The sequence below is a fragment of the Aricia agestis genome, chromosome 20 (genome assembly GCF_905147365.1).
Source record: "Aricia agestis chromosome 20, ilAriAges1.1, whole genome shotgun sequence".
NCBI lineage: Eukaryota > Metazoa > Arthropoda > Insecta > Lepidoptera > Lycaenidae > Aricia > Aricia agestis.
The window spans coordinates 5229411-5242214 of NC_056425.1; the positions used below are offsets into that span (position 1 = coordinate 5229411).

A 12804-nucleotide genomic window follows, 5' to 3' on the forward strand; every position below is an offset into this window, starting at 1 on the left:
CAAAAAACTTTATGTTTAAAAATAAAATACTTCCATTTAACGTAGGATAATGTGAGTAAGCCAGAAATAAAGAGAAAAAAATGTAGATTTAGAATATATCAAAAACGGAAAATCACAAAAATGCTCCTTACTGCGCTTTAGTGTCTGCACGGCAGAATTATTGTAAACAAGAGTAATTTCTTTCTATAATATGAAATTAGTTTCTCAAATTGCTTAAAAATTAACGCTTTTAGAACGTACTTTACATGAGGCTAAGGTTGCCATCCGTCCGGATTTCCCCGGATTTCTCCTAGTTTGAAGGGCGTCCGGGGTGCGTCAGGCCGGGTTTTTGAAAAGTGTTCGGTTGAAATCCAGACACTTTTGATGAGAGAAATTTGACTTTTAAATCATGCAGCAATAAACGAAAGATAAAAACTCGCTAAGCATACACACGGCTTCTTGCACGGACTTGAGTTAGTCAGATTTTTACAAATTCTTGTTGGAAAAGCAAAAATTGGCAAGACGTTATCGTAAATACTGTTTAAGAGTTGTCCGGGGAAATAACCACATTTCGGCCAAATGTCCGGGAATTTTGTCGTGCCTGACCGGCGGAGGGACTTTGGGTGATGGCAACTCTACATGAGGCTTAACACAGATTCGGGAACTAACCCGGCGAGAAGAACCGGCGTAAGAAACTCGCAAATAGCGTTAATTTTATGATTCCTTGGCTATACAGTAGTCGCTATTTACCATATTGGTTTTTTTTAATGTAATAAGGGGGCAAACGAGCAAACGGGTCACCTGATGGAAAGCAACTTCCGTCGCCCATGGACACTCGCAGCATCAGAAGAGCTGCAAGTGCGTTGCCGGCCTTTTAAGAGGAAATAAGGTAATAGGGGAGAGTAGGGAAGGGAATAGGGGAGAGTAGGGAGGGAAATAGGGGAGGGTACGGAAGGGAAAAGGGTGAGGGATTGGGCCTCCGGTAAACTCACTCACTCGGCGAAACACAACGCTTTTTTGCGAGCCCGTGGTATTTCTCTGGTCGTGCCGGCCCACTCGTGCCGAAGCATGGCTCTCCCACGTTTTTAGGGTAAAGAATAAATATGTTTTTAACACGCTTTTATTAGCTTCACCTGTAACTATTTAACTATGTATGTAAGAAAATCTTTGAATCTTAATTTGACCCACTTCCCGGTCTTCGATTAGGATGAAACTTTGCACGCTCGACTCTGCTCCCTTTTTACGCTCCGAGTTCTGATGACAATACATGACTTCTGATGACAATACATGACTAGCTAAGAAACGTCATTACAAATCCAATATGGTGGCCTCCCCAAGATGACGTACTGTAGGTTATATGAAATGTACCCCCATGATATGGGTATCAAATGAAAGGGTTTGCTGTCAGGAATACGAAAAAAAATAGTCACGTGACTTAAATCCAAGATGGCTGATTGGCTAAAGCGTGTTTTTTAGTTTCTTAATTATGTATTTCAAATCACAATAATTATAAGACAGATAATAGACTCAAAAAAACTTTATATCTGTTGCCTTTCGTTTTTAGTCTACCTCTAAGTATCTTTTCAAAATGAGAATAAGTACTTTTTATGTAAGCTGCATAAAAGTCGTATTACATACAAAAATAATACCGTAAGCTTCATAAAACTCTTATATCCTTTGTCACTCATTAAAAGACTGAGTGCACCGCGTAGGTACAAGAATTTAGTATTTTGAGTACCTATAAAAATTCAAGGCCATGCAGTTTATTGTCCATATTTTTTACAACCACTTTTATTGTTCACTTCCAAAATATTTCGTTCGTACACTCAAATTTTTAAACAAAAAAATAAAAAATAAAGATTAAAGAGTCTAATAAAGTAATGCCTAGCCCTATGCCCTTAGAATTTAGATGATCGCCAAGTGCGAGTCCGACTCGCACTTGGCCGATTTTTCTTTAATTTTTATACGGTATATTATTATCGTTTTGGGTAAAAAAGGCCTACGCTTCTGTCATTTGTCATGATTCATGATGATTCGTGACTCCTGTTAAAGGACAGTTATATTTAAAAACAATATAATTTAGTAATTGGTTTGCTGCAGTATAGCGCTAATAATGTTAGCCATCGGGTTTTATTACCGATACATCCAGGGCTCGTACCACGAAACGGTTTTGAGACTCAAACAATCGTACGAGAATGTTGCGTCTTACTCTAACAAACGTGAAATGACGTTGTTAGAGCAGGACGCGGTATTCTCGTCCGATTGTTTGAGTCTCAAAACCGTTTCGTGGTAAGGGCCAAGGTTACCAAACCTAACCACCTAACTAACCAGCTTTCAGGTTAATAGTTCTGAAGCATTTCTAAAATCATTTGTACAGAAAACTAAACCGCACAATTTACTGCTGCTTGGTACATGTTTCATCTCTTGCCGCCAAAATGACTTTTTTAATCGCGAATTTGTAGGTATACCAGGCTTCATACTAAAATGTCACGTGCTCTTTCGCTGCTGAGGCTAATAAGTAATAACCCAATTATTTTAGCAATCTATTCTTTACACGATCATACGTCAACGATTATCCAGATGGCTAATATGACATAATCTCCGAAAATCATACCGGATAAGCTGTTAACGATCGAAAATTCGATAAACAATTTAATAAGGTCGACAGCTGATTAGATCAGCCTTAGACGTTAGAAAGTCTATGTGCTGTGTCACATGGTTTATTCATGGCCGGAGCATACACAATGCATTTACCTACGTATTATTTAACTTTGTAAAACGGCCAACTAGTTGAGATTTTTAAGCCGATTGATCGAAAAATGACGATTTGAAAACAATAAATAATTGAGGGTAACATAAACGAATGTTTTAAGCACTTAAAGCCGGCTACAAGGTACACAGTGGGCCAACGTATTGAGCCAGCTATTTTTTTCCAGCCCTCTAACATTAATAGGGATTTTTATTTTTTCTAGTTTATTTCTTTTGTCTTTTATAATCTTTTATCTTTGCTTTTTTTTAAATATATTCTTAATTGCCATACTCATATTATAAATGCGAAAGTGTCTGTCTGTCTGTCTGTCTGTTACCTCTTCACGCTCGAACCGCTGAACCGATTTTGATGAAATTTGGCATGGAGATACTTTGAGTTCCGGGAAAGGACATAGGATACTTTTTATCCCGGAAAATGTACGGTTCTCGCGCGATAAACGAGTTTTGGCGCAACGGAGTTGCGGGCGTCATCTAGTTTTTAAATATATTCTTAATTGCCTATTTATTAGCATTTTTGTTCTTTTCTTTTAATGGTAACATCTCTCTTAACCTAAATATTTAATGGCTCAGCGCTATTAGGCCAAAGTGTAGATAAAGGCCTACTTGGCCATAATCTGGGACTTGGGAGCAATGTAGCCGCCAAACCGCGCGTTCAGGCGGACGCATAATAGCATAAATAAAGTCGTTTGACATAATACAAGATGTTAGTGTAAACACCGTTATCCTTGAAACCATCAAATGAGAACAACTTTTTCTATGAGAACAATGCTGGGAACTCAAAAAAATCCGTCCTTATGGCTTATAGTTTATACCCATACAAATTGCTGATACGGCGATCCGTATGGGTATGAAGACGGCAATTTTTTTTTGAGTTCACAGCATTGTTCTTATAGAAAAAGTTGTCCATTTTGACGGGCTCATTTGATGGTTTCAAGGATAACGGTGTTTACACTAACACACTATGTATTTTAGATGTTTGGTAGGCAAGTGACTGAATACCACAACGATAACGAACCTTCATAAAATATGTTTTATTACAATTATACAATCTCAATTATACTAAATTTAATTTTACTACTATTTTAACTATTATTAACAAACACTTAACACACAATTGACACACAAAATAACCCTTATATTAATTATATGTATAATTTACTCTCTGCTCTCTTGATCTCTATTTTTTCCTATACTAAATTATTCATCTGTGGTCACCGCTGTTGGTTTTACATTTAGTAAATATTATAATCGCATACTAAATATACTAATAAACTTTACTAATATTCATGTAAGACTGTTTGGAGACCCCAATAAACGAAAATAAAATAAAATCTCGGTAGAGTACCACGCTGTCTAACATGAATAGTGATCCTTACTAGTAACATAGCTTCATCTCATGTCTACTGTCTTTGAATTTTTACAGGCAATTTCGCATAATCATTCAACAATCAGGTATGCCCTTATCTGAAAGGTCAAATGGCTCTATTCTTCAATTTGCCAAATGACTTGTAAATCTAACCTTTCGACGTGAAAAAGCTAGGCTCTTCTCGGCAAATACTAATAAAGTAATAAGCATAATTTTCTTAGACATTTATTTTTAGTACTCGATCAATACGCTTCAAAGAAACTATCTCTGATGCGATTTCCGCAGAATAATTTATGTGCCGTTAAAAATCTATACTTATAAAATTACATGTCCTGACTGACTGACTGACTGATTCATCATCGCTGAGCAAAAACTGTAAAAGTTACAGCCACGAAATTTGGTAAGTAGGGTTGTTTTATTAAGTAGACACCCACTAAGGAAGGAATTTTGAAAATTTTACCCCGAAGGGGGTGAAATAAGGGTTGAAAGTTTTGAAAGTCCGTCATTTCTTGAGTTAGAAACATGAAACTTTATTTTTGGGTTACTGATTAAAAATGATTGGATACGTGTTTAAGCGTTTCTGAAAATTCTACCCCCAAAGGGGTGAAATTGGGGTTGAAAGTTTGAATGAAACTCCGTTATTTCTTGAGTTAGAAACATGAAATTTTATGTTTGGGTTACTGATTAAAAATGATTGTATACGTGTTTAAGCGTTTCTGAAAATTCTACCCCCAAGGGGGTGAAATAGAGGTTGAAAGTTTAAATGAAAGTCCGTCATTTCTTAAGTTAGAAACATGAAAGTTTATTTTTGGACTGCTGATTAAAAATGAATGGATAGGTATTTAAGCGTTTTTAGAAATTCTACCCCCAAGGGGGTGAAATTGGAGTTGAAAGTTTGAATAAAAGTCCGTCATTTATTGAGTTAGAAACATGAAACTTTATTTTTGTGCTACTGATTAAAAATGAATGGATACGTATTTAAGTCTTTCTGGTAATTCTACCCCCAAGGGGGTGAAATTGGGGTAGAAAGTTTCAATGAAAGTCCGTCATTTCTTGAGTTAGAAACATGAAAGTTTATTGACGTTTGCTTAAATAGGGTCCGTTTTTACCCTTTGTATAAGGAACCACAAAAACAAAAAGGAGAAAACTATCCATCTTTGTTATTATACTATGTTAACGCGGATGAAGTCGCAGGCAACAGCTAGTATAAAATATTCTTCTAGTAACTTCACTTTAATTTGTGCTTTTTCAAATCACCGTTCATCCTATCAAATGGAACTTGGAACAGATTTGCAGAAACTTATTCGAATTTCAAATGAATTGAACTGTCCATATTTAGAGTGATTCGAATTTTGAACATTCTGAATCGAATTTGACGCACACCATAGAATATGTAGATCACTAGTAAACGAAGGACATAGACAAGATCTCATTTCTTTATAACAATACTAGCTGTCCCGGCAAACTTTTCTTAAACTAGTTCGCCCGTATTATTTTATTGAGGTGGCTAAATAAGTATGTCACCATGGCAACGTCTATCGCTATCCCTAATTACTATTATTTATTCAACAAATGCACTTATCAATATAAAAAGTACCCAGTAGCCGATTCTCAGACCCACTGAATTTGGTTAAAATCAGTAAAGCCGTGTCAGAGGATTAGGTACGCGGCTTAACATTGTGACACGAGAATTTTATATATAACATAAACTGGTTTTAACCTATCATCTTGTTAGGTTGTACATGACGATAATGAAACTCGGATACGACGGTGTCCGGTCTAATTTTCGGTTAATGACGGGCCGTCATGAACTCGTGGCAGACTAGAGCCCCTCGGGATGAGCAGACGGACCAATGGGCAAATTGGTCTAATCATACAGCAAGGTATATTGTTCTAGTGAACTAATGTCTGCAGGCTTAGCAGTTAGCATGACCACCATAGAAAGGCTTATTCTTAGGGTGAAGCCAAACGAGCGTAATTTTGTGAGTCGTGTGTCGCAGAATTTCGGTCACGTAAAATCTTTTCATACAAATCATGACTCACAAAATTACTATTTTTAAATAAACTAAATTCTGCTGCATTCAGTTTCATAATTAATAATTATGAAACTGAATGCAGCAGAATTTCTGCCAGCAGAAACTCTGCGACTCACAACTCACAAATTACGCTCGTTTGGCTTCACCCTTACGGTAAAGTAGACAAAGTGGTAGATTAACAAAGTAATTATGTCAGTTTGTCTGCAAAAATGTCCACGCTAATTATTCTTTCGAATTTGTACTGTGGGTAGCTATGCTGAGCTTGCTGGTTTCTTAGGTTTTGACAAGTTTTTTTATTATGAAAGAAGGGGGCAACCGAGCAAACGGGTACCCTGATGGAAAGCAACTGCCGTCGCCCATGGACACTCGCAGCATCAGAAGAGCTGCAGGTGCGTTGCCGGCCTTTTAAGAAGGAATAGGGTAATTTGGGAGGGTAGGGATGGGAAGGGAAGGGAATAGGGGAGGATATGGAAGGGAATTGGGCCTCCGGTAAACTCACTCACTCGGCGAAACAAGCGCAAGCGCTGTTTCACGGCGGTTTTCTGTGAGAACGTGGTATTTGTCCGGTCGAGCCGGCCCATTTGTGCCGAAGCATGGCTCTCCCACGTATACCAGTTTATCAGGTCAATGGTGTTGTTGATTGGTTATTAATTATTATCAACGCTGTTGAAATGACAAACTCCTACCTAAAATCCTCAGAAACCAACCTCGTAACATCTAGATAAACATCACAAAAATATTGTGTAAACTAGATGACGCCCGCAACTCCGTTGTGCCAAAACTCGTTTATCGCGCGAGAACCATACATTTTTTCGGGATAAAAAGTATCCTATGTCCTTTCCCGGGACTCAAAGTATCTCCATGCCAAATTTCAGCAAAATCGGTCCAGCGGTATGGGCGTGAAGAGGTAACAGACAGACAGACACACTTTCGCATTTATAATATTAGTATGGATGGTGTATGCACGTTATTTGTTCCCTAAAGAGTAAAACTTCAACATTGAGCTTCAAATACACAACTCAAATAAAAGAAACTTGTATCTTAAAACTTTGCAACTACAATGTTACATTGTTTGAAAAAAAAACTTTCCAAAGATCATGTGGGTTGATGACTGTTTCGTGTGTTAAGTTTTCATTTAATTTAAATTACTTTAAAAAACACAATTCAACTATTTCTTCAAATATATAAAAACTAAAACTGAATTGCAACGCCGTTATGGCTTTGCATAAAAAAATAAAATTGACGTTTCTTTTTTTTAATCCATTTGGCGCGCAAACTTTTCCCGCTCTGTCAACACTCATGCAGGCCGTGTGCAACAAAAGGTTTTAATTACGAGACTCTTTCAGTCCTGCAGTGTTCTTAACTTTTATTAAGCTTCAACCTAACCGCTGCTGAAACATTGTGATTAAATTTTGTATGGAGTTACTTTGAGTCCCAGGTAAGGACATAGGATAGAGGAGAGTATAAATTTATCGAGTAAAAATATACGGTTCCAGTACGCTGTACGACAAACGAATTACGACTTACGGAATTTAGGGATCTCATCATCATTGATATTATTGTAATGTATTACAATAGTTTAGACATTAAGTACTAGTAAACGCCCACAGCTCCGTTGCGTAGACATTCGTATATTTTTCCGGGATAAAAATTATCCTACGTCCTTTCCTGGGACTCGAAGATACTTCAAGAAGTATTGCACCAAAATCGACTCTGCGGTTTAGACGTGAAGAGGTAAAGGACACACACACACACACAGTCCACATACACACTTTCGCATCTATTATTTAAGTGAAAATAAAGATTTAAACTATAATTTTCTACGAGTTATTATAAGGTTAACAACACATGTTTTTGCACTAGCTAGTTACAAGTTAATCTGAACATAAATCTAAGTCATTCCAGACTAGATCTCTATCGGTCGTTCAGTTCAGTAACGCGACATAAACAAGTCCACATTCTAGTACAAAGTTCTGTGATACGTTGACTTGTAGGATACACAAAGGTAGGTAGGACAAATTTCTGTGATAATATTGTAGGCTAGAACTAGCTATAGTCTACCTTATTTCTTGTTGAAAGTAATAATCGGCCAAGTGCGAGTCACACTCGCGCACGAAGAGTTCCGTGCCATTTTAGAGCAAAAGTAGGCCAACATTTTTTTTTTGTATGGGAGCCCTTCTTAATATTTTATTTTAATATTATTATTAAAGTGCATATACAAACTAAGGACTTTAAAAAAAATAAGTACCTACCTGTTGCCATTATTGATATAGAGCAAAAAGCCAAAAAATAACGTTCGTTGTAAGGGAGTCCCCCTTAAATATTTATATTTTTATTTTGTTTTTAGTATTTGATGTTATAGCAGTAACCGTTATAGTTATAGCAAAATCTGTGAAAATTTCAGAAGTCTAGCTATAGCGGTTTTGCGGCGATACAGCTTGGAGACAGACAGACGGACAGAAAACGAAATCTTAGTAAATATGGTCCCGTTTTTACCCCCTTTAGGTACGGAAACCTAAAAGTGCCCAATACAGGCCCTTAATAACTTCAATAATCCCATTTCTAGGAAAAGATTTTCTAACTGGAACCAGACTGAGATAATGAAGAATTTTGGACGAATAAGCCTCTATCAAAGCGGCTTATTAACTGTCATAATTTCAACTTTATATCCAGCTGTTAGGGTTCAATTTTGATTGTTTACCGGTAATTCAGTATCGATTTGTGCTGACCTAAAGAACCGCTGAACCGATGCCAAGTTAAGCATCGTTTACACCTTGCTGATTTGCAGAAAATCGATATGAGAGCTTTAACAGTATTATGTGAAACTTCACTTCAGTACCTAGGTGAAATATGTACCTTGGTACCTATACCTTGGTACTTCTGCTACTATGTTAATGCAACATAAATGCAGTTGCCTAGTCTATATAGGTACTAGATATTCTCATAAAATGCAAAAGTGAAGTCAAATTATGCGATCTCAAACTTGAAACTCTATAAAAGTGGTTTGATTTACTACAAAATTGTAGATATTCTCATATTATAAGAACTAGACGTTCCGCGCGGCTTCGCCTGCGTAAATTAGATATTTCACGGACAAAATGTCCACAAAAAATTGCGTATGATCATTCACGTGGTCTACTTCTTATCTGTGCCAAATAACAGAAAAATTGCTCCAGTAGCTCGCGAGATAAGCCCTTTCAAATAATTTTCCTCGTTTTTTTCCAAATTTTCCTCTTTTTCTTCGCTCCTATTAGTCTTAGCGTGATAAAATATAGCCTATACTCTAAAGCATTCCTCGAAAAATGGGCTATCTAACACTGAAAGAATTTTTCAAATAGGACCAATAGTTCCTGAGATTAGCTCGTTCAAACAAACAAACAAACAAACTCTTCCACTTTATAATATTATAAGTTATAATATTATAATTTATAATAGATAAACTTGTATAGATGTCATTTTGTAGTTTGATAGGAAACGAACTGGATCACAAAAAATGAGGCTGTTGTATTAAAATAGTAGGATCGGGGTAATCGCTAAACAACTCAACATTCAACATCTTTTAGTTAACTCAAGTTACATAAATACTTTAATCAGTACAGATAAGAAGATAATAACTGCGATCGTAATCTCATCGCAATGAAAATGTTTACGGATTAATATTTGCGGTCTGTTTGATATTTACAAAGTTACACCGTCCAAAATCTGTACTTCCTTACTAAATAATGAGGGGCCATTCATAAATAACTCTAGACGTTTGTGAGGATTTTTAGCTTAGAAAAAAATTTCATTATTTTGGCTGACACCCCTCCCCAAACATACAAGATTTGGTGAGACATAATAGTTTATCGAATATTTTGTCCTAAAGGTGAAGTTGGTTGAATGCGAATTCTATTAGCTAGTGTTAAATGTTAATATGGCAATCACGCGGCACGCTTAAACTGCTGAACGGACTTGATGATAATATCATAATATGAATTTATAACTGTAACTTGGTACCTTCTCTCACTGTAATATGTACGGTTCCCGCGTGATACATTGCACGAACAAAATGCAATATCTAGATTCTAGCGTCATACATAAGTTATTAGTTACTATCTATTCTCTACTTCGTTTCACCATATTAGGATATAATATCCACGTTAGCCTAGAATTGTATCGTGAAATCACAAGTACCTACCTTGAACTGTCAAATGTGGCCACCAGCCTTTAGGAATATTTTTAGAACTTGCTCTACATATTGCACCTACATAGAACAAATAGCGCACAAACTACAGGAATTTGTTATTTTTTTATTGCTGAAGGCAGGTCAAGTAGCCCTGATGTCACTGCGACCCTTGAGGATCTATTGTGACTCCTTCGCATTAGAGTACCGTCCCCAACCCAATGCTGCTCATAAATTGAACCATGTGGTTGGGGTTGGTGCCACGAATTTCCTCTGTGGATGAGTATTCGTAGCGACCAAGGTGCCTGTTCCTGCTCTGTAGTAGAGCAGCCTCAGTAGACAAGTGGTAAGCGATTATCGTAAACGCTAACAAAATGTATGCGATTTATATTAACGACATATTAAGTCAACGCTTCGCTAGCGAATACAAATGTCAAATCCCATACATTTTGTGACGTTGGCGTTTACGATAATCGCTTGCCGCTTGTCTAGGCCCTCAGGACAGTCAATTTGCTCAGTTCATACCAATAATATAAACGCAAAAGTATGCCTGTCAGTTGTCTGTTTGCCTGTCTGTAAAATGTTTACGCTCAAAACCGTCACGTTGAAATGATTTTCACGAAACTAAGGGCCAACCCACACGTACCACAACCACACGACATCGCAACGACAAAATGCCGTCGAGCAGTGGTTACGTGTGAATGGTGTCGCTACAGCTTTTTGTAGTTGCGTTGTGGTACCGACTTGCGACTACCAGATATGTGTTGTGAGGAATGTGTTTTTGACAACCAATAAAATCGATGCGCTGAGCGATGTCATGACAAGCTCACGTCAATGAAGTGATTCTATTGGTTCTCAAAAACACGTTCCTCGCTGTTGCGAGGAATGTGTTTTTCTGGTGGAAACGCAGCCTTAAGGTCTTGAGAAATGGCATATTATAGAGCCCGCGAGGGCCAGACCTTCCTTCGTTTTGTAAAGCTGAAAGTTGTACCTGTTTGTGACCTTTACAGAGGTAAGAACGACCAGCCACTATGGAGTTTCGGTCGCGGTTACTTTAGGAGGTATCCAGTTCTGAAGGGCTATCTGACCTTCGAGAAGGAGTAAAGCTCAATTTCATAGCTTATATTCTTCACGGTAAGTGGAGGAATCTTGTCTTAAAGTGCCGGACATTTTTGACAGTTACTTCCCCCTGCTAGACACCCTCAAAGTCTTAAGTACTTTAAGAAAGTTAAAGTTATTTAAGGGCATCCACGTAGATTATGGAATCCATGAGAAGTCATAAACAAATATTCCGCTCTACACGTTCGCTATGTATTGGTCCATCATTGGCCAAAATGGATTTCATTCTTATTTACCTCCTGGTACGTCAAATATCTAACACTCATGAAGTCATGTCCACCATTGACGGCCGTCTAAACAAATCAATATAGCATTCGGAGCAGATTGAATCACAGCAAATAGAATATGCCGACATATCCTTGACTGAGCTAGGGTTGCCACAAGTAAACCTCCCCGGCATAGCCAGTCCCGGCCCCGAAGGGAACGTTTCAGTTTGCCGAAGCGTTCCCTAACTTTGGTGGAAGTCCGGTCCCTTCTGAGGTAGACCGGCCGGTCGTGGAGGGAGTTCTGTGTTTGTTAGATCCGGGACATCCCTCCTTTATACGGCTGAAGGCGAAGCGCAGGTGGTTTTAGTGAGTGAGAGTCTCACATACCCCCGGGGTGCTTCAGCTAACTGAGGCACAAATGGGTTTCCCCTGCGCATCAAAAAAAAAAAGGGTTGCCACAAGTCACAACGGAGTTTTATGTAACAATTATAACTACTTACTAAGATTTTATCACTTTTCAACGTGAAGACGAAAGTAATAACGGAGTTTTATGTAACAATTATAACTACTTACTAAGATTTTATCACTTTTCAACGTGAAGACGAAAGTAATATATAGTATGGAGATCAAAATGTAACAAATAATATCCTTTCCCGGGACCCCAAATATTCCCATAGGCCATAACAAATTTTACACACAGATAAACAGATAATTTAGCATTTTTAACATTAGCAACGTCTCCCTACTGGGTATTCTCAATATCAAAAATGATTGTGATAAACAATCTTTTTGACGTAGTAGAGATCCAGTCAAAATCTTGATTTCACTTTTGATAAGCTGATAATACCTATTTACTAACTTTTTCTTATGTTTTAATAATATTATTATGATTGTGTAAGGTCGTAAATTGGAATAACTTTTAATTGATTTACTTTTTGCTTTGTTGCTTTAGTAAAAGTTGTTAAATTATAATATCATTAACCATATTTCCTTAATACCTGTAAAGTGTTATAACTTATAAATAAAACTATCCAAGTTTGTGAGTATTTGGATTTTAGACATTTTAGGGCACAAATATCTGCCTAAAGCCATTAACATCTACATAAAATATAATATGATGTTTAAAATAATTGGAAACAAAGTGCCCCGCGACAATATCCGTAAATA

At 37.2% G+C, this 12804-nt stretch overlaps 1 protein-coding gene across 1 annotated transcript in view; it reads right to left on the minus strand.

Annotated features, from left to right (window-relative positions):
* Nucleotides 1-12804, minus strand: part of LOC121737310 (cAMP-dependent protein kinase type II regulatory subunit) — a 56291-nt gene that overhangs the window by 39485 nt on the left and 4002 nt on the right. The window lies entirely within an intron of this gene.